This window comes from Mesoplodon densirostris, chromosome 18 (assembly GCF_025265405.1).
Source record: "Mesoplodon densirostris isolate mMesDen1 chromosome 18, mMesDen1 primary haplotype, whole genome shotgun sequence".
Taxonomy (NCBI): Eukaryota; Metazoa; Chordata; class Mammalia; order Artiodactyla; family Ziphiidae; genus Mesoplodon; species Mesoplodon densirostris.
In genome coordinates this window covers 33,724,887-33,745,546 of record NC_082678.1, presented here as the reverse complement: position 1 = coordinate 33,745,546, position 20,660 = coordinate 33,724,887, and positions in this window count along the sequence as shown.

Sequence of the window (20,660 nt, the reverse complement as noted above, 5' to 3'; positions counted from 1 at the left end):
CCATGCGGGACAGCCTGCATATAGAACAAGTTCATTCGGTGAAGTGCCCATTGTGTGAACTGAAGGAGAAATGCTGCTTGTGTTACACCTGGAACTAAAGCAGAGTTTTTCTGGTAAAGCTGCGGTGTTTTGGGAGAGGAAATGTTTAGAGGCCTCACTGGAGCCTGAGTTGATTTAGGCATTTCACTCCACGTGGGACACCTTGAGTATAGAAGCTCTTTGGGCAAAGGCCACTGTGTACACTGTGGGAGAAAAGCTGCTTGTGTTCCACCTGCAACTAAAGCAGAGTTCTTCGGGTCAAACTGCGTGTTTTGGGAGAGGGAATGCTTACAGTCCTTACTGGAGCCTACCTTGATTGAGGCAGTTCGCTGCACGTGGGACACCCTGCATATAGAATTTCATTCGGGGAAGGGCCCTTTGTATACAGTGTGGGAGAAATGCAGCTTGTGTTCCACCTGCCATTAAGGTAGAGTTCTTCGGGTAAAAGTGCCGTGTTTTCAGAGAGGAAATCCTTAGAGACCACAGTAGAGCCTGCCATGGTTGAGGCAGTTCGCTCTATGCGGGACACCATTCTTTTAGAACAAGGTTATTAGTGGAAGTGCCCTTTGTGTACACTGTGAGAGAAATGCTGCTTCGGCAACACCTGCACCTAAAGCAGAGTTCCTCGGGTAAAACTGCGTGTTTTGCGAGAGGAAATGCTTAGAGTCCTCGCTACAGCCTGCCGTGGTTGAGGCAGTTCTCTTCACCTGGGAAACCCTGCATATAGAAGTTCATTCGTGGAAGAGACCAAAGAGTACACAGTGGGAGGAATGCTGCTTGTGTTCCACCTGCAATTAAAGCAGAGTTCTTCCGTTAAAACTGCGTGTTTAGGGAGAGAAAATGCTTACATTTCTCGCTACAGCCTGCCTTGTTTGAGGCAGTTCGCTCCACGTGGGAAACCCTGCATATAGCAGTTCATTCGTGGAGGAGCTCAGAGAGTACACAGTGGGAGAAATGCTGCTTGTGTTCCACCTGCTACTAAAGCAGAGTTCTTTGGGTAAAACTGCCGTGTTTTGGAAGAGGAAATGCTTCCAGTCCTCGCTACAGCCTGCCGTGGTTAATGCAGTTCGCACCACGTGGGAAAACCTGCATATAGAAGTTCATTCGTGGAAGAGAACAAAGAGGACACAGTGGGAGAAATACTGCTTGTGTTCCACCTGCAACTAAAGCAGAATTCTTCGGGTAAAACTGCGTGTTTTGGGAGTAGAAATGCTTACAGTCCTTACTACAGCCTGCCTTGGTTGAGGCAGTTCGCTGCATGAGGGACACACTGCATATAGAAGATTCCTTTGGGGAAGGGCACTTTGTGTACAGTGTGGGACAAATGCACCTTGTGTTCCACCTGCAACTAAAGCAGAGTTCTTCGGGTAAAAGTGCCGTGTTTTCAGAGAGGAAATCCTTAGAGACCACAGTAGAGCCTGCCATGGTTGAGGCAGTTCGCTCCATGCGGGAAACCATTCTTACAGAACAAGTTCATTAGGGGAAGTGCCCATTGTGTACACTGTGGGAGAAAAGCTGCTTGAGTTCCACCTGCAACTAAAGCAGAGTTCTTCCATTAAAACTGCGTGTTTAGGGAGAGGAAATGGTGACAGTCCTCGCTGCAGCCTGCCGTAGTTGAGGCAGTTCGCTCCACGTGGGAAACCCTGCATATACAAGTTCATTCGTGGAAGAGACCAAAGAGTACACAGTGGGATAAATGCGGCTTGTGTTCCAACTGCAACTAAAGCAGAGTTCTTTGGCTAAAACTGCCATGTTTTGGGAGAGGAAATGCTTAGAGACCTCACTAGAGCCTGTCTTTGTTTAGGCATTTCACTCCACGTTGGACATCTTGAGTATAGAGGTTCTTTCGGCAAAGGCCCATTGGGTACACTGTGGAAGAAAAGTTGCTTGTGTTCCACTTGCAATTAAAGCAGAGTTCTTCTGGTAAAACTGCGTGTTTGGGGAGAGGAAACGCTAGCAGTCCTTACTAGAGCCTGCCTTGCTTGAGGCAGTTCGCTGCACGTGGGACACCCTGCATATAGAAGTTCATTCGGGGAGGGGCCCTTTGTGTACAGTGTGGGAGAAATGCAGCTTGTGTTCCACCTGCAATTAAGGCAGAGTTCTTCGGGTAAAAGTGCCATGTTTTCAGAGAGGAAATCCTTAGAGACCACAGTAGGGCCTGCCATGGTTGAGGCAGCTCGCTCTACGCGGGACACCATTCTTTTAGAACAAGGTCATTAGTGGTAGTGCCCATTGTGTACACTGTGAGAGAAATGCTGCTTCTATTACACCTGCACCTAAAGCTGAGTTCCTGTGGTAAAACTGAGGGTTCTGGGAGAGGAAATGCTTAGAGTCCTTACTAGAGCCTGCCTTGCTTGAGGCAGTTCGCTCCACGCGGGACAACCTGTATATTGAAGTTCATTCGGGGAAGGACCTTCCTTATGTGTACCTTGAGGGAGAAATGCATCTTGTGTTCCACCTGCAATTAAGGCAGAGTTCTTCGGGTAAAAGTGCTGTGTTTTCAGAGAGGAAATCCTTAGAGACCACAGTAGGGCTTGCCTTGGTTGAGGCAGTTCGCTCCATGCAGGACAGCCTGCATATAGAACAAGTTCATTCGGTGAAGTGCCCATTGTGTGAACTGAAGGAGAAATGCTGCTTGTGTTACACCTGGAACTAAAGCAGAGTTTTTCTGGTAAAGCTGCGGTGTTTTGGGAGAGGAAATGTTTAGAGGCCTCACTGGAGCCTGAGTTGATTTAGGCATTTCACTCCACGTGGGACACCTTGAGTATAGAAGCTCTTTGGGCAAAGGCCACTGTGTACACTGTGGGAGAAAAGCTGCTTGTGTTCCACCTGCAACTAAAGCAGAGTTCTTCGGGTCAAACTGCGTGTTTTGGGAGAGGAAATGCTTACAGTCCTTACTAGAGCCTACCTTGATTGAGGCAGTTCGCTGCACGTGGGACACCCTGCATATAGAATTTCATTCGGGGAAGGGCCCTTTGTATACAGTGTGGGAGAAATGCAGCTTGTGTTCCACCTGCCATTAAGGTAGAGTTCTTCGGGTAAAAGTGCCGTGTTTTCAGAGAGGAAATCCTTCGAGACCACAGTAGAGCCTGCCATGGTTGAGGCAGTTCGCTCTATGCGGGACACCATTCTTTTAGAACAAGGTTATTAGTGGAAGTGCCCTTTGTGTACACTGTGAGAGAAATGCTGCTTCGGCAACACCTGCACCTAAAGCAGAGTTCCTCGGGTAAAACTGCGTGTTTTGCGAGAGGAAATGCTTAGAGTCCTCGCTACAGCCTGCCGTGGTTGAGGCAGTTCTCTTCACCTGGGAAACCCTGCATATAGAAGTTCATTCGTGGAAGAGACCAAAGAGTACACAGTGGGAGGAATGCTGCTTGTGTTCCACCTGCAATTAAAGCAGAGTTCTTCCGTTAAAACTGCGTGTTTAGGGAGAGGAAATGCTTACATTTCTCGCTACAGCCTGCCTTGTTTGAGGCAGTTCGCTCCACGTGGGAAACCCTGCATATAGCAGTTCATTCGTGGAGGAGCTCAGAGAGTACACAGTGGGAGAAATGCTGCTTGTGTTCCACCTGCTACTAAAGCAGAGTTCTTTGGGTAAAACTGCCGTGTTTTGGAAGAGGAAATGCTTCCAGTCCTCGCTACAGCCTGCCGTGGTTAATGCAGTTCGCACCACGTGGGAAAACCTGCATATAGAAGTTCATTCGTGGAAGAGAACAAAGAGGACACAGTGGGAGAAATACTGCTTGTGTTCCACCTGCAACTAAAGCAGAATTCTTCGGGTAAAACTGCGTGTTTTGGGAGTAGAAATGCTTACAGTCCTTACTACAGCCTGCCTTGGTTGAGGCAGTTCGCTGCATGAGGGACACACTGCATATAGAAGATTCCTTTGGGGAAGGGCACTTTGTGTACAGTGTGGGACAAATGCACCTTGTGTTCCACCTGCAACTAAAGCAGAGTTCTTCAGGTAAAAGTGCCGTGTTTTCAGAGAGGAAATCCTTAGAGACCACAGTAGAGCCTGCCATGGTTGAGGCAGTTCGCTCTATGCGGGACACCATTCTTTTAGAACAAGGTTATTAGTGGAAGTGCCCTTTGTGAACACTGTGAGAGAAATGCTGCTTCGGCAACACCTGCACCTAAAGCAGAGTTCCTCGGGTAAATCTGCGTGTTTTGCGAGAGGAAATGCTTAGCGTCCTCGCTACAGCCTGCCGTGGTTGAGGCAGTTCTCTTCACCTGGGAAACCCTGCATATAGAAGTTCATTCGTGGAAGAGACCAAAGAGTACACAGTGGGAGGAATGCTGCTTGTGTTCCACCTGCAATTAAAGCAGAGTTCTTCCGTTAAAACTGCGTGTTTAGGGAGAGGAAATGCTTACATTTCTCGCTACAGCCTGCCTTGTTTGAGGCAGTTCGCTCCACGTGGGAAACCCTGCATATAGCAGTTCATTCGTGGAGGAGCTCAGAGAGTACACAGTGGGAGAAATGCTGCTTGTGTTCCACCTGCTACTAAAGCAGAGTTCTTTGGGTAAAACTGCCGTGTTTTGGAAGAGGAAATGCTTCCAGTCCTCGCTACAGCCTGCCGTGGTTAATGCAGTTCGCACCACGTGGGAAAACCTGCATATAGAAGTTCATTCGTGGAAGAGAACAAAGAGGACACAGTGGGAGAAATACTGCTTGTGTTCCACCTGCAACTAAAGCAGAATTCTTCGGGTAAAACTGCGTGTTTTGGGAGTAGAAATGCTTACAGTCCTTACTACAGCCTGCCTTGGTTGAGGCAGTTCGCTGCATGAGGGACACACTGCATATAGAAGATTCCTTTGGGGAAGGGCACTTTGTGTACAGTGTGGGACAAATGCACCTTGTGTTCCACCTGCAACTAAAGCAGAGTTCTTCGGGTAAAAGTGCCGTGTTTTCAGAGAGGAAATCCTTAGAGACCACAGTAGAGCCTGCCATGGTTGAGGCAGTTCGCTCCATGCGGGAAACCATTCTTACAGAACAAGTTCATTAGGGGAAGTGCCCATTGTGTACACTGTGGGAGAAAAGCTGCTTGAGTTCCACCTGCAACTAAAGCAGAGTTCTTCCATTAAAACTGCGTGTTTAGGGAGAGGAAATGGTTACAGTCCTCGCTGCAGCCTGCCGTAGTTGAGGCAGTTCGCTCCACGTGGGAAACCCTGCATATACAAGTTCATTCGTGGAAGAGACCAAAGAGTACACAGTGGGATAAATGCGGCTTGTGTTCCAACTGCAACTAAAGCAGAGTTCTTTGGGTAAAACTGCCATGTTTTGGGAGAGGAAATGCTTAGAGACCTCACTAGAGCCTGTCTTTGTTTAGGCATTTCACTCCACGTTGGACATCTTGAGTATAGAGGTTCTTTCGGCAAAGGCCCATTGGGTACACTGTGGAAGAAAAGTTGCTTGTGTTCCACTTGCAATTAAAGCAGAGTTCTTCTGGTAAAACTGCGTGTTTGGGGAGAGGAAATGCTTGCAGTCCTTACTAGAGCCTGCCTTGCTTGAGGCAGTTCGCTGCACGTGGGACACCCTGCATATAGAAGTTCATTCGGGGAGGGGCCCTTTGTGTACAGTGTGGGAGAAATGCAGCTTGTGTTCCACCTGCAATTAAGGCAGAGTTCTTCGGGTAAAAGTGCCATGTTTTCAGAGAGGAAATCCTTAGAGACCACAGTAGAGCCTGCCATGGTTGAGGCAGCTCGCTCTACGCGGGACACCATTCTTTTAGAACAAGGTCATTAGTGGTAGTGCCCATTGTGTACACTGTGAGAGAAATGCTGCTTCTATTACACCTGCACCTAAAGCTGAGTTCCTGTGGTAAAACTGAGGGTTCTGGGAGAGGAAATGCTTAGAGTCCTTACTAGAGCCTGCCTTGCTTGAGGCAGTTCGCTCCACGCGGGACAACCTGTATATTGAAGTTCATTCGGGGAAGGACCTTCCTTATGTGTACCTTGAGGGAGAAATGCATCTTGTGTTCCACCTGCAATTAAGGCAGAGTTCTTCGGGTAAAAGTGCTGTGTTTTCAGAGAGGAAATCCTTAGAGACCACAGTAGGGCTTGCCTTGGTTGAGGCAGTTCGCTCCATGCGGGACAGCCTGCATATAGAACAAGTTCATTCGGTGAAGTGCCCATTGTGTGAACTGAAGGAGAAATGCTGCTTGTGTTACACCTGGAACTAAAGCAGAGTTTTTCTGGTAAAGCTGCGGTGTTTTGGGAGAGGAAATGTTTAGAGGCCTCACTGGAGCCTGAGTTGATTTAGGCATTTCACTCCACGTGGGACACCTTGAGTATAGAAGCTCTTTGGGCAAAGGCCACTGTGTACACTGTGGGAGAAAAGCTGCTTGTGTTCCACCTGCAACTAAAGCAGAGTTCTTCGGGTCAAACTGCGTGTTTTGGGAGAGGGAATGCTTACAGTCCTTACTGGAGCCTACCTTGATTGAGGCAGTTCGCTGCACGTGGGACACCCTGCATATAGAATTTCATTCGGGGAAGGGCCCTTTGTATACAGTGTGGGAGAAATGCAGCTTGTGTTCCACCTGCCATTAAGGTAGAGTTCTTCGGGTAAAAGTGCCGTGTTTTCAGAGAGGAAATCCTTAGAGACCACAGTAGAGCCTGCCATGGTTGAGGCAGTTCGCTCTATGCGGGACACCATTCTTTTAGAACAAGGTTATTAGTGGAAGTGCCCTTTGTGTACACTGTGAGAGAAATGCTGCTTCGGCAACACCTGCACCTAAAGCAGAGTTCCTCGGGTAAAACTGCGTGTTTTGCGAGAGGAAATGCTTAGCGTCCTCGCTACAGCCTGCCGTGGTTGAGGCAGTTCTCTTCACCTGGGAAACCCTGCATATAGAAGTTCATTCGTGGAAGAGACCAAAGAGTACACAGTGGGAGGAATGCTGCTTGTGTTCCACCTGCAATTAAAGCAGAGTTCTTCCGTTAAAACTGCGTGTTTAGGGAGAGGAAATGCTTACATTTCTCGCTACAGCCTGCCTTGTTTGAGGCAGTTCGCTCCACGTGGGAAACCCTGCATATAGCAGTTCATTCGTGGAGGAGCTCAGAGAGTACACAGTGGGAGAAATGCTGCTTGTGTTCCACCTGCTACTAAAGCAGAGTTCTTTGGGTAAAACTGCCGTGTTTTGGAAGAGGAAATGCTTCCAGTCCTCGCTACAGCCTGCCGTGGTTAATGCAGTTCGCACCACGTGGGAAAACCTGCATATAGAAGTTCATTCGTGGAAGAGAACAAAGAGGACACAGTGGGAGAAATACTGCTTGTGTTCCACCTGCAACTAAAGCAGAATTCTTCGGGTAAAACTGCGTGTTTTGGGAGTAGAAATGCTTACAGTCCTTACTACAGCCTGCCTTGGTTGAGGCAGTTCGCTGCATGAGGGACACACTGCATATAGAAGATTCCTTTGGGGAAGGGCACTTTGTGTACAGTGTGGGACAAATGCACCTTGTGTTCCACCTGCAACTAAAGCAGAGTTCTTCGGGTAAAAGTGCCGTGTTTTCAGAGAGGAAATCCTTAGAGACCACAGTAGAGCCTGCCATGGTTGAGGCAGTTCGCTCCATGCGGGAAACCATTCTTACAGAACAAGTTCATTAGGGGAAGTGCCCATTGTGTACACTGTGGGAGAAAAGCTGCTTGAGTTCCACCTGCAACTAAAGCAGAGTTCTTCCATTAAAACTGCGTGTTTAGGGAGAGGAAATGGTTACAGTCCTCGCTGCAGCCTGCCGTAGTTGAGGCAGTTCGCTCCACGTGGGAAACCCTGCATATACAAGTTCATTCGTGGAAGAGACCAAAGAGTACACAGTGGGATAAATGCGGCTTGTGTTCCAACTGCAACTAAAGCAGAGTTCTTTGGGTAAAACTGCCATGTTTTGGGAGAGGAAATGCTTAGAGACCTCACTAGAGCCTGTCTTTGTTTAGGCATTTCACTCCACGTGGGACACCTTGAGTATAGAAGCTCTTTGGGCAAAGGCCACTGTGTACACTGTGGGAGAAAAGCTGCTTGTGTTCCACCTGCAACTAAAGCAGAGTTCTTCGGGTCAAACTGCGTGTTTTGGGAGAGGAAATGCTTACAGTCCTTACTGGAGCCTACCTTGATTGAGGCAGTTCGCTGCACGTGGGACAACCTGTATATTGAAGTTCATTCGGGGAAGGACCTTCCTTATGTGTACCTTGAGGGAGAAATGCATCTTGTGTTCCACCTGCAATTAAGGCAGAGTTCTTCGGGTAAAAGTGCTGTGTTTTCAGAGAGGAAATCCTTAGAGACCACAGTAGGGCTTGCCTTGGTTGAGGCAGTTCGCTCCATGCGGGACAGCCTGCATATAGAACAAGTTCATTCGGTGAAGTGCCCATTGTGTGAACTGAAGGAGAAATGCTGCTTGTGTTACACCTGGAACTAAAGCAGAGTTTTTCTGGTAAAGCTGCGGTGTTTTGGGAGAGGAAATGTTTAGAGGCCTCACTGGAGCCTGAGTTGATTTAGGCATTTCACTCCACGTGGGACACCTTGAGTATAGAAGCTCTTTGGGCAAAGGCCACTGTGTACACTGTGGGAGAAAAGCTGCTTGTGTTCCACCTGCAACTAAAGCAGAGTTCTTCGGGTCAAACTGCGTGTTTTGGGAGAGGGAATGCTTACAGTCCTTACTGGAGCCTACCTTGATTGAGGCAGTTCGCTGCACGTGGGACACCCTGCATATAGAATTTCATTCGGGGAAGGGCCCTTTGTATACAGTGTGGGAGAAATGCAGCTTGTGTTCCACCTGCCATTAAGGTAGAGTTCTTCGGGTAAAAGTGCCGTGTTTTCAGAGAGGAAATCCTTAGAGACCACAGTAGAGCCTGCCATGGTTGAGGCAGTTCGCTCTATGCGGGACACCATTCTTTTAGAACAAGGTTATTAGTGGAAGTGCCCTTTGTGTACACTGTGAGAGAAATGCTGCTTCGGCAACACCTGCACCTAAAGCAGAGTTCCTCGGGTAAAACTGCGTGTTTTGCGAGAGGAAATGCTTAGAGTCCTCGCTACAGCCTGCCGTGGTTGAGGCAGTTCTCTTCACCTGGGAAACCCTGCATATAGAAGTTCATTCGTGGAAGAGACCAAAGAGTACACAGTGGGAGGAATGCTGCTTGTGTTCCACCTGCAATTAAAGCAGAGTTCTTCCGTTAAAACTGCGTGTTTAGGGAGAGAAAATGCTTACATTTCTCGCTACAGCCTGCCTTGTTTGAGGCAGTTCGCTCCACGTGGGAAACCCTGCATATAGCAGTTCATTCGTGGAGGAGCTCAGAGAGTACACAGTGGGAGAAATGCTGCTTGTGTTCCACCTGCTACTAAAGCAGAGTTCTTTGGGTAAAACTGCCGTGTTTTGGAAGAGGAAATGCTTCCAGTCCTCGCTACAGCCTGCCGTGGTTAATGCAGTTCGCACCACGTGGGAAAACCTGCATATAGAAGTTCATTCGTGGAAGAGAACAAAGAGGACACAGTGGGAGAAATACTGCTTGTGTTCCACCTGCAACTAAAGCAGAATTCTTCGGGTAAAACTGCGTGTTTTGGGAGTAGAAATGCTTACAGTCCTTACTACAGCCTGCCTTGGTTGAGGCAGTTCGCTGCATGAGGGACACACTGCATATAGAAGATTCCTTTGGGGAAGGGCACTTTGTGTACAGTGTGGGACAAATGCACCTTGTGTTCCACCTGCAACTAAAGCAGAGTTCTTCGGGTAAAAGTGCCGTGTTTTCAGAGAGGAAATCCTTAGAGACCACAGTAGAGCCTGCCATGGTTGAGGCAGTTCGCTCCATGCGGGAAACCATTCTTACAGAACAAGTTCATTAGGGGAAGTGCCCATTGTGTACACTGTGGGAGAAAAGCTGCTTGAGTTCCACCTGCAACTAAAGCAGAGTTCTTCCATTAAAACTGCGTGTTTAGGGAGAGGAAATGGTGACAGTCCTCGCTGCAGCCTGCCGTAGTTGAGGCAGTTCGCTCCACGTGGGAAACCCTGCATATACAAGTTCATTCGTGGAAGAGACCAAAGAGTACACAGTGGGATAAATGCGGCTTGTGTTCCAACTGCAACTAAAGCAGAGTTCTTTGGCTAAAACTGCCATGTTTTGGGAGAGGAAATGCTTAGAGACCTCACTAGAGCCTGTCTTTGTTTAGGCATTTCACTCCACGTTGGACATCTTGAGTATAGAGGTTCTTTCGGCAAAGGCCCATTGGGTACACTGTGGAAGAAAAGTTGCTTGTGTTCCACTTGCAATTAAAGCAGAGTTCTTCTGGTAAAACTGCGTGTTTGGGGAGAGGAAACGCTAGCAGTCCTTACTAGAGCCTGCCTTGCTTGAGGCAGTTCGCTGCACGTGGGACACCCTGCATATAGAAGTTCATTCGGGGAGGGGCCCTTTGTGTACAGTGTGGGAGAAATGCAGCTTGTGTTCCACCTGCAATTAAGGCAGAGTTCTTCGGGTAAAAGTGCCATGTTTTCAGAGAGGAAATCCTTAGAGACCACAGTAGGGCCTGCCATGGTTGAGGCAGCTCGCTCTACGCGGGACACCATTCTTTTAGAACAAGGTCATTAGTGGTAGTGCCCATTGTGTACACTGTGAGAGAAATGCTGCTTCTATTACACCTGCACCTAAAGCTGAGTTCCTGTGGTAAAACTGAGGGTTCTGGGAGAGGAAATGCTTAGAGTCCTTACTAGAGCCTGCCTTGCTTGAGGCAGTTCGCTCCACGCGGGACAACCTGTATATTGAAGTTCATTCGGGGAAGGACCTTCCTTATGTGTACCTTGAGGGAGAAATGCATCTTGTGTTCCACCTGCAATTAAGGCAGAGTTCTTCGGGTAAAAGTGCTGTGTTTTCAGAGAGGAAATCCTTAGAGACCACAGTAGGGCTTGCCTTGGTTGAGGCAGTTCGCTCCATGCAGGACAGCCTGCATATAGAACAAGTTCATTCGGTGAAGTGCCCATTGTGTGAACTGAAGGAGAAATGCTGCTTGTGTTACACCTGGAACTAAAGCAGAGTTTTTCTGGTAAAGCTGCGGTGTTTTGGGAGAGGAAATGTTTAGAGGCCTCACTGGAGCCTGAGTTGATTTAGGCATTTCACTCCACGTGGGACACCTTGAGTATAGAAGCTCTTTGGGCAAAGGCCACTGTGTACACTGTGGGAGAAAAGCTGCTTGTGTTCCACCTGCAACTAAAGCAGAGTTCTTCGGGTCAAACTGCGTGTTTTGGGAGAGGAAATGCTTACAGTCCTTACTAGAGCATACCTTGATTGAGGCAGTTCGCTGCACGTGGGACACCCTGCATATAGAATTTCATTCGGGGAAGGGCCCTTTGTATACAGTGTGGGAGAAATGCAGCTTGTGTTCCACCTGCCATTAAGGTAGAGTTCTTCGGGTAAAAGTGCCGTGTTTTCAGAGAGGAAATCCTTCGAGACCACAGTAGAGCCTGCCATGGTTGAGGCAGTTCGCTCTATGCGGGACACCATTCTTTTAGAACAAGGTTATTAGTGGAAGTGCCCTTTGTGTACACTGTGAGAGAAATGCTGCTTCGGCAACACCTGCACCTAAAGCAGAGTTCCTCGGGTAAAACTGCGTGTTTTGCGAGAGGAAATGCTTAGAGTCCTCGCTACAGCCTGCCGTGGTTGAGGCAGTTCTCTTCACCTGGGAAACCCTGCATATAGAAGTTCATTCGTGGAAGAGACCAAAGAGTACACAGTGGGAGGAATGCTGCTTGTGTTCCACCTGCAATTAAAGCAGAGTTCTTCCGTTAAAACTGCGTGTTTAGGGAGAGGAAATGCTTACATTTCTCGCTACAGCCTGCCTTGTTTGAGGCAGTTCGCTCCACGTGGGAAACCCTGCATATAGCAGTTCATTCGTGGAGGAGCTCAGAGAGTACACAGTGGGAGAAATGCTGCTTGTGTTCCACCTGCTACTAAAGCAGAGTTCTTTGGGTAAAACTGCCGTGTTTTGGAAGAGGAAATGCTTCCAGTCCTCGCTACAGCCTGCCGTGGTTAATGCAGTTCGCACCACGTGGGAAAACCTGCATATAGAAGTTCATTCGTGGAAGAGAACAAAGAGGACACAGTGGGAGAAATACTGCTTGTGTTCCACCTGCAACTAAAGCAGAATTCTTCGGGTAAAACTGCGTGTTTTGGGAGTAGAAATGCTTACAGTCCTTACTACAGCCTGCCTTGGTTGAGGCAGTTCGCTGCATGAGGGACACACTGCATATAGAAGATTCCTTTGGGGAAGGGCACTTTGTGTACAGTGTGGGACAAATGCACCTTGTGTTCCACCTGCAACTAAAGCAGAGTTCTTCAGGTAAAAGTGCCGTGTTTTCAGAGAGGAAATCCTTAGAGACCACAGTAGAGCCTGCCATGGTTGAGGCAGTTCGCTCCATGCGGGAAACCATTCTTACAGAACAAGTTCATTAGGGGAAGTGCCCATTGTGTACACTGTGGGAGAAAAGCTGCTTGAGTTCCACCTGCAACTAAAGCAGAGTTCTTCCATTAAAACTGCGTGTTTAGGGAGAGGAAATGGTTACAGTCCTCGCTGCAGCCTGCCGTAGTTGAGGCAGTTTGCTCCACGTGGGAAACCCTGCATATACAAGTTCATTCGTGGAAGAGACCAAAGAGTACACAGTGGGATAAATGCGGCTTGTGTTCCAACTGCAACTAAAGCAGAGTTCTTTGGGTAAAACTGCCATGTTTTGGGAGAGGAAATGCTTAGAGACCTCACTAGAGCCTGCCTTTGTTTAGGCATTTCACTCCACGTTGGACATCTTGAGTATAGAAGTTCTTTCGGCAAAGGCCCATTGGGTACACTGTGGAAGAAAAGTTGCTTGTGTTCCACTTGCAATTAAAGCAGAGTTCTTCTGGTAAAACTGCGTGTTTGGGGAGAGGAAATGCTTGCAGTCCTTACTAGAGCCTGCCTTGCTTGAGGCAGTTCGCTGCACGTGGGACACCCTGCATATAGAAGTTCATTCGGGGAGGGGCCCTTTGTGTACAGTGTGGGAGAAATGCAGCTTGTGTTCCACCTGCAATTAAGGCAGAGTTCTTCGGGTAAAAGTGCCATGTTTTCAGAGAGGAAATCCTTAGAGACCACAGTAGAGCCTGCCATGGTTGAGGCAGCTCGCTCTACGCGGGACACCATTCTTTTAGAACAAGGTCATTAGTGGTAGTGCCCCTTGTGTACACTGTGAGAGAAATGCTGCTTCTATTACACCTGCACCTAAAGCTGAGTTCCTGTGGTAAAACTGAGGGTTCTGGGAGAGGAAATGCTTAGAGTCCTTACTAGAGCCTGCCTTGCTTGAGGCAGTTCGCTCCACGCGGGACAACCTGTATATTGAAGTTCATTCGGGGAAGGAACTTATGTGTACCTTGAGGGAGAAATGCATCTTGTGTTCCACCTGCAATTAAGGCAGAGTTCTTCGGGTAAAAGTGCTGTGTTTTCAGAGAGGAAATCCTTAGAGACCACAGTAGGGCTTGCCTTGGTTGAGGCAGTTCGCTCCATGCGGGACAGCCTGCATATAGAACAAGTTCATTCGGTGAAGTGCCCATTGTGTGAACTGAAGGAGAAATGCTGCTTGTGTTACACCTGGAACTAAAGCAGAGTTTTTCTGGTAAAGCTGCGGTGTTTTGGGAGAAGAAATGTTTAGAGGCCTCACTGGAGCCTGAGTTGATTTAGGCATTTCACTCCACGTGGGACACCTTGAGTATAGAAGCTCTTTGGGCAAAGGCCACTGTGTACACTGTGGGAGAAAAGCTGCTTGTGTTCCACCTGCAACTAAAACAGAGTTCTTCGGGTCAAACTGCGTGTTTTGGGAGAGGAAATGCTTACAGTCCTTACTGGAGCCTACCTTGATTGAGGCAGTTCGCTGCACGTGGGACACCCTGCATATAGAATTTCATTCGGGGAAGGGCCCTTTGTATACAGTGTGGGAGAAATGCAGCTTGTGTTCCACCTGCCATTAAGGTAGAGTTCTTCGGGTAAAAGTGCCGTGTTTTCAGAGAGGAAATCCTTAGAGACCACAGTAGAGCCTGCCATGGTTGAGGCAGTTCGCTCTATGCGGGACACCATTCTTTTAGAACAAGGTTATTAGTGGAAGTGCCCTTTGTGTACACTGTGAGAGAAATGCTGCTTCGGCAACACCTGCACCTAAAGCAGAGTTCCTCGGGTAAAACTGCGTGTTTTGCGAGAGGAAATGCTTAGAGTCCTCGCTACAGCCTGCCGTGGTTGAGGCAGTTCTCTTCACCTGGGAAACCCTGCATATAGAAGTTCATTCGTGGAAGAGACCAAAGAGTACACAGTGGGAGGAATGCTGCTTGTGTTCCACCTGCAATTAAAGCAGAGTTCTTCCGTTAAAACTGCGTGTTTAGGGAGAGGAAATGCTTACATTTCTCGCTACAGCCTGCCTTGTTTGAGGCAGTTCGCTCCACGTGGGAAACCCTGCATATAGCAGTTCATTCGTGGAGGAGCTCAGAGAGTACACAGTGGGAGAAATGCTGCTTGTGTTCCACCTGCTACTAAAGCAGAGTTCTTTGGGTAAAACTGCCGTGTTTTGGAAGAGGAAATGCTTCCAGTCCTCGCTACAGCCTGCCGTGGTTAATGCAGTTCGCACCACGTGGGAAAACCTGCATATAGAAGTTCATTCGTGGAAGAGAACAAAGAGGACACAGTGGGAGAAATACTGCTTGTGTTCCACCTGCAACTAAAGCAGAATTCTTCGGGTAAAACTGCGTGTTTTGGGAGTAGAAATGCTTACAGTCCTTACTACAGCCTGCCTTGGTTGAGGCAGTTCGCTGCATGAGGGACACACTGCATATAGAAGATTCCTTTGGGGAAGGGCACTTTGTGTACAGTGTGGGACAAATGCACCTTGTGTTCCACCTGCAACTAAAGCAGAGTTCTTCGGGTAAAAGTGCCGTGTTTTCAGAGAGGAAATCCTTAGAGACCACAGTAGAGCCTGCCATGGTTGAGGCAGTTCGCTCCATGCGGGAAACCATTCTTACAGAACAAGTTCATTAGGGGAAGTGCCCATTGTGTACACTGTGGGAGAAAAGCTGCTTGAGTTCCACCTGCAACTAAAGCAGAGTTCTTCCATTAAAACTGCGTGTTTAGGGAGAGGAAATGGTTACAGTCCTCGCTGCAGCCTGCCGTAGTTGAGGCAGTTCGCTCCACGTGGGAAACCCTGCATATACAAGTTCATTCGTGGAAGAGACCAAAGAGTACACAGTGGGATAAATGCGGCTTGTGTTCCAACTGCAACTAAAGCAGAGTTCTTTGGGTAAAACTGCCATGTTTTGGGAGAGGAAATGCTTAGAGACCTCACTAGAGCCTGTCTTTGTTTAGGCATTTCACTCCACGTTGGACATCTTGAGTATAGAGGTTCTTTCGGCAAAGGCCCATTGGGTACACTGTGGAAGAAAAGTTGCTTGTGTTCCACTTGCAATTAAAGCAGAGTTCTTCTGGTAAAACTGCGTGTTTGGGGAGAGGAAATGCTTGCAGTCCTTACTAGAGCCTGCCTTGCTTGAGGCAGTTCGCTGCACGTGGGACACCCTGCATATAGAAGTTCATTCGGGGAGGGGCCCTTTGTGTACAGTGTGGGAGAAATGCAGCTTGTGTTCCACCTGCAATTAAGGCAGAGTTCTTCGGGTAAAAGTGCCATGTTTTCAGAGAGGAAATCCTTAGAGACCACAGTAGAGCCTGCCATGGTTGAGGCAGCTCGCTCTACGCGGGACACCATTCTTTTAGAACAAGGTCATTAGTGGTAGTGCCCATTGTGTACACTGTGAGAGAAATGCTGCTTCTATTACACCTGCACCTAAAGCTGAGTTCCTGTGGTAAAACTGAGGGTTCTGGGAGAGGAAATGCTTAGAGTCCTTACTAGAGCCTGCCTTGCTTGAGGCAGTTCGCTCCACGCGGGACAACCTGTATATTGAAGTTCATTCGGGGAAGGACCTTCCTTATGTGTACCTTGAGGGAGAAATGCATCTTGTGTTCCACCTGCAATTAAGGCAGAGTTCTTCGGGTAAAAGTGCTGTGTTTTCAGAGAGGAAATCCTTAGAGACCACAGTAGGGCTTGCCTTGGTTGAGGCAGTTCGCTCCATGCGGGACAGCCTGCATATAGAACAAGTTCATTCAGTGAAGTGCCCATTGTGTGAACTGAAGGAGAAATGCTGCTTGTGTTACACCTGGAACTAAAGCAGAGTTTTTCTGGTAAAGCTGCGGTGTTTTGGGAGAGGAAATGTTTAGAGGCCTCACTGGAGCCTGAGTTGATTTAGGCATTTCACTCCACGTGGGACACCTTGAGTATAGAAGCTCTTTGGGCAAAGGCCACTGTGTACACTGTGGGAGAAAAGCTGCTTGTGTTCCACCTGCAACTAAAGCAGAGTTCTTCGGGTCAAACTGCGTGTTTTGGGAGAGGGAATGCTTACAGTCCTTACTGGAGCCTACCTTGATTGAGGCAGTTCGCTGCACGTGGGACACCCTGCATATAGAATTTCATTCGGGGAAGGGCCCTTTGTATACAGTGTGGGAGAAATGCAGCTTGTGTTCCACCTGCCATTAAGGTAGAGTTCTTCGGGTAAAAGTGCCGTGTTTTCAGAGAGGAAATCCTTAGAGACCACAGTAGAGCCTGCCATGGTTGAGGCAGTTCGCTCTATGCGGGACACCATTCTTTTAGAACAAGGTTATTAGTGGAAGTGCCCTTTGTGTACACTGTGAGAGAAATGCTGCTTCGGCAACACCTGCACCTAAAGCAGAGTTCCTCGGGTAAAACTGCGTGTTTTGCGAGAGGAAATGCTTAGAGTCCTCGCTACAGCCTGCCGTGGTTGAGGCAGTTCTCTTCACCTGGGAAACCCTGCATATAGAAGTTCATTCGTGGAAGAGACCAAAGAGTACACAGTGGGAGGAATGCTGCTTGTGTTCCACCTGCAATTAAAGCAGAGTTCTTCCGTTAAAACTGCGTGTTTAGGGAGAGGAAATGCTTACATTTCTCGCTACAGCCTGCCTTGTTTGAGGCAGTTCGCTCCACGTGGGAAACCCTGCATATAGCAGTTCATTCGTGGAGGAGCTCAGAGAGTACACAGTGGGAGAAATGCTGCTTGTGTTCCACCTGCTACTAAAGCAGAGTTCTTTGGGTAAAACTGCCGTGTTTTGGAAGAGGAAATGCTTCCAGTCCTCGCTACAGCCTGCCGTGGTTAATGCAGTTCGCACCACGTGGGAAAACCTGCATATAGAAGTTCATTCGTGGAAGAGAACAAAGAGGACACAGTGGGAGAAATACTGCTTGTGTTCCACCTGCAACTAAAGCAGAATTCTTCGGGTAAAACTGCGTGTTTTGGGAGTAGAAATGCTTACAGTCCTTACTACAGCCTGCCTTGGTTGAGGCAGTTCGCTGCATGAGGGACACACTGCATATAGAAGATTCCTTTGGGGAAGGGCACTTTGTGTACAGTGTGGGACAAATGCACCTTGTGTTCCACCTGCAACTAAAGCAGAGTTCTTCGGGTAAAAGTGCCGTGTTTTCAGAGAGGAAATCCTTAGAGACCACAGTAGAGCCTGCCATGGTTGAGGCAGTTCGCTCCATGCGGGAAACCATTCTTACAGAACAAGTTCATTAGGGGAAGTGCCCATTGTGTACACTGTGGGAGAAAAGCTGCTTGAGTTCCACCTGCAACTAAAGCAGAGTTCTTCCATTAAAACTGCGTGTTTAGGGAGAGGAAATGGTTACAGTCCTCGCTGCAGCCTGCCGTAGTTGAGGCAGTTCGCTCCACGTGGGAAACCCTGCATATACAAGTTCATTCGTGGAAGAGACCAAAGAGTACACAGTGGGATAAATGCGGCTTGTGTTCCAACTGCAACTAAAGCAGAGTTCTTTGGGTAAAACTGCCATGTTTTGGGAGAGGAAATGCTTAGAGACCTCACTAGAGCCTGTCTTTGTTTAGGCATTTCACTCCACGTTGGACATCTTGAGTATAGAGGTTCTTTCGGCAAAGGCCCATTGGGTACACTGTGGAAGAAAAGTTGCTTGTGTTCCACTTGCAATTAAAGCAGAGTTCTTCTGGTAAAACTGCGTGTTTGGGGAGAGGAAATGCTTGCAGTCCTTACTAGAGCCTGCCTTGCTTGAGGCAGTTCGCTGCACGTGGGACACCCTGCATATAGAAGTTCATTCGGGGAGGGGCCCTTTGTGTACAGTGTGGGAGAAATGCAGCTTGTGTTCCACCTGCAATTAAGGCAGAGTTCTTCGGGTAAAAGTGCCATGTTTTCAGAGAGGAAATCCTTAGAGACCACAGTAGAGCCTGCCATGGTTGAGGCAGCTCGCTCTACGCGGGACACCATTCTTTTAGAACAAGGTCATTAGTGGTAGTGCCCATTGTGTACACTGTGAGAGAAATGCTGCTTCTATTACACCTGCACCTAAAGCTGAGTTCCTGTGGTAAAACTGAGGGTTCTGGGAGAGGAAATGCTTAGAGTCCTTACTAGAGCCTGCCTTGCTTGAGGCAGTTCGCTCCACGCGGGACAACCTGTATATTGAAGTTCATTCGGGGAAGGACCTTCCTTATGTGTACCTTGAGGGAGAAATGCATCTTGTGTTCCACCTGCAATTAAGGCAGAGTTCTTCGGGTAAAAGTGCTGTGTTTTCAGAGAGGAAATCCTTAGAGACCACAGTAGGGCTTGCCTTGGTTGAGGCAGTTCGCTCCATGCGGGACAGCCTGCATATAGAACAAGTTCATTCGGTGAAGTGCCCATTGTGTGAACTGAAGGAGAAATGCTGCTTGTGTTACACCTGGAACTAAAGCAGAGTTTTTCTGGTAAAGCTGCGGTGTTTTGGGAGAGGAAATGTTTAGAGGCCTCACTGGAGCCTGAGTTGATTTAGGCATTTCACTCCACGTGGGACACCTTGAGTATAGAAGCTCTTTGGGCAAAGGCCACTGTGTACACTGTGGGAGAAAAGCTGCTTGTGTTCCACCTGCAACTAAAGCAGAGTTCTTCGGGTCAAACTGCGTGTTTTGGGAGAGGGAATGCTTACAGTCCTTACTGGAGCCTACCTTGATTGAGGCAGTTCGCTGCACGTGGGACACCCTGCATATAGAATTTCATTCGGGGAAGGGCCCTTTGTATACAGTGTGGGAGAAATGCAGCTTGTGTTCCACCTGCCATTAAGGTAGAGTTCTTCGGGTAAAAGTGCCGTGTTTTCAGAGAGGAAATCCTTAGAGACCACAGTAGAGCCTGCCATGGTTGAGGCAGTTCGCTCTATGCGGGACACCATTCTTTTAGAACAAGGTTATTAGTGGAAGTGCCCTTTGTGTACACTGTGAGAGAAATGCTGCTTCGGCAACACCTGCACCTAAAGCAGAGTTCCTCGGGTAAAACTGCGTGTTTTGCGAGAGGAAATGCTTAGAGTCCTCGCTACAGCCTGCCGTGGTTGAGGCAGTTCTCTTCACCTGGGAAACCCTGCATATAGAAGTTCATTCGTGGAAGAGACCAAAGAGTACACAGTGGGAGGAATGCTGCTTGTGTTCCACCTGCAATTAAAGCAGAGTTCTTCCGTTAAAACTGCGTGTTTAGGGAGAGGAAATGCTTACATTTCTCGCTACAGCCTGCCTTGTTTGAGGCAGTTCGCTCCACGTGGGAAACCCTGCATATAGCAGTTCATTCGTGGAGGAGCTCAGAGAGTACACAGTGGGAGAAATGCTGCTTGTGTTCCACCTGCTACTAAAGCAGAGTTCTTTGGGTAAAACTGCCGTGTTTTGGAAGAGGAAATGCTTCCAGTCCTCGCTACAGCCTGCCGTGGTTAATGCAGTTCGCACCACGTGGGAAAACCTGCATATAGAAGTTCATTCGTGGAAGAGAACAAAGAGGACACAGTGGGAGAAATACTGCTTGTGTTCCACCTGCAACTAAAGCAGAATTCTTCGGGTAAAACTGCGTGTTTTGGGAGTAGAAATGCTTACAGTCCTTACTACAGCCTGCCTTGGTTGAGGCAGTTCGCTGCATGAGGGACACACTGCATATAGAAGATTCCTTTGGGGAAGGGCACTTTGTGTACAGTGTGGGACAAATGCACCTTGTGTTCCACCTGCAACTAAAGCAGAGTTCTTCGGGTAAAAGTGCCGTGTTTTCAGAGAGGAAATCCTTAGAGACCACAGTAGAGCCTGCCATGGTTGAGGCAGTTCGCTCCATGCGGGAAACCATTCTTACAGAACAAGTTCATTAGGGGAAGTGCCCATTGTGTACACTGTGGGAGAAAAGCTGCTTGAGTTCCACCTGCAACTAAAGCAGAGTTCTTCCATTAAAACTGCGTGTTTAGGGAGAGGAAATGGTTACAGTCCTCGCTGCAGCCTGCCGTAGTTGAGGCAGTTCGCTCCACGTGGGAAACCCTGCATATACAAGTTCATTCGTGGAAGAGACCAAAGAGTACACAGTGGGATAAATGCGGCTTGTGTTCCAACTGCAACTAAAGCAGAGTTCTTTGGGTAAAACTGCCATGTTTTGGGAGAGGAAATGCTTAGAGACCTCACTAGAGCCTGTCTTTGTTTAGGCATTTCACTCCACGTTGGACATCTTGAGTATAGAGGTTCTTTCGGCAAAGGCCCATTGGGTACACTGTGGAAGAAAAGTTGCTTGTGT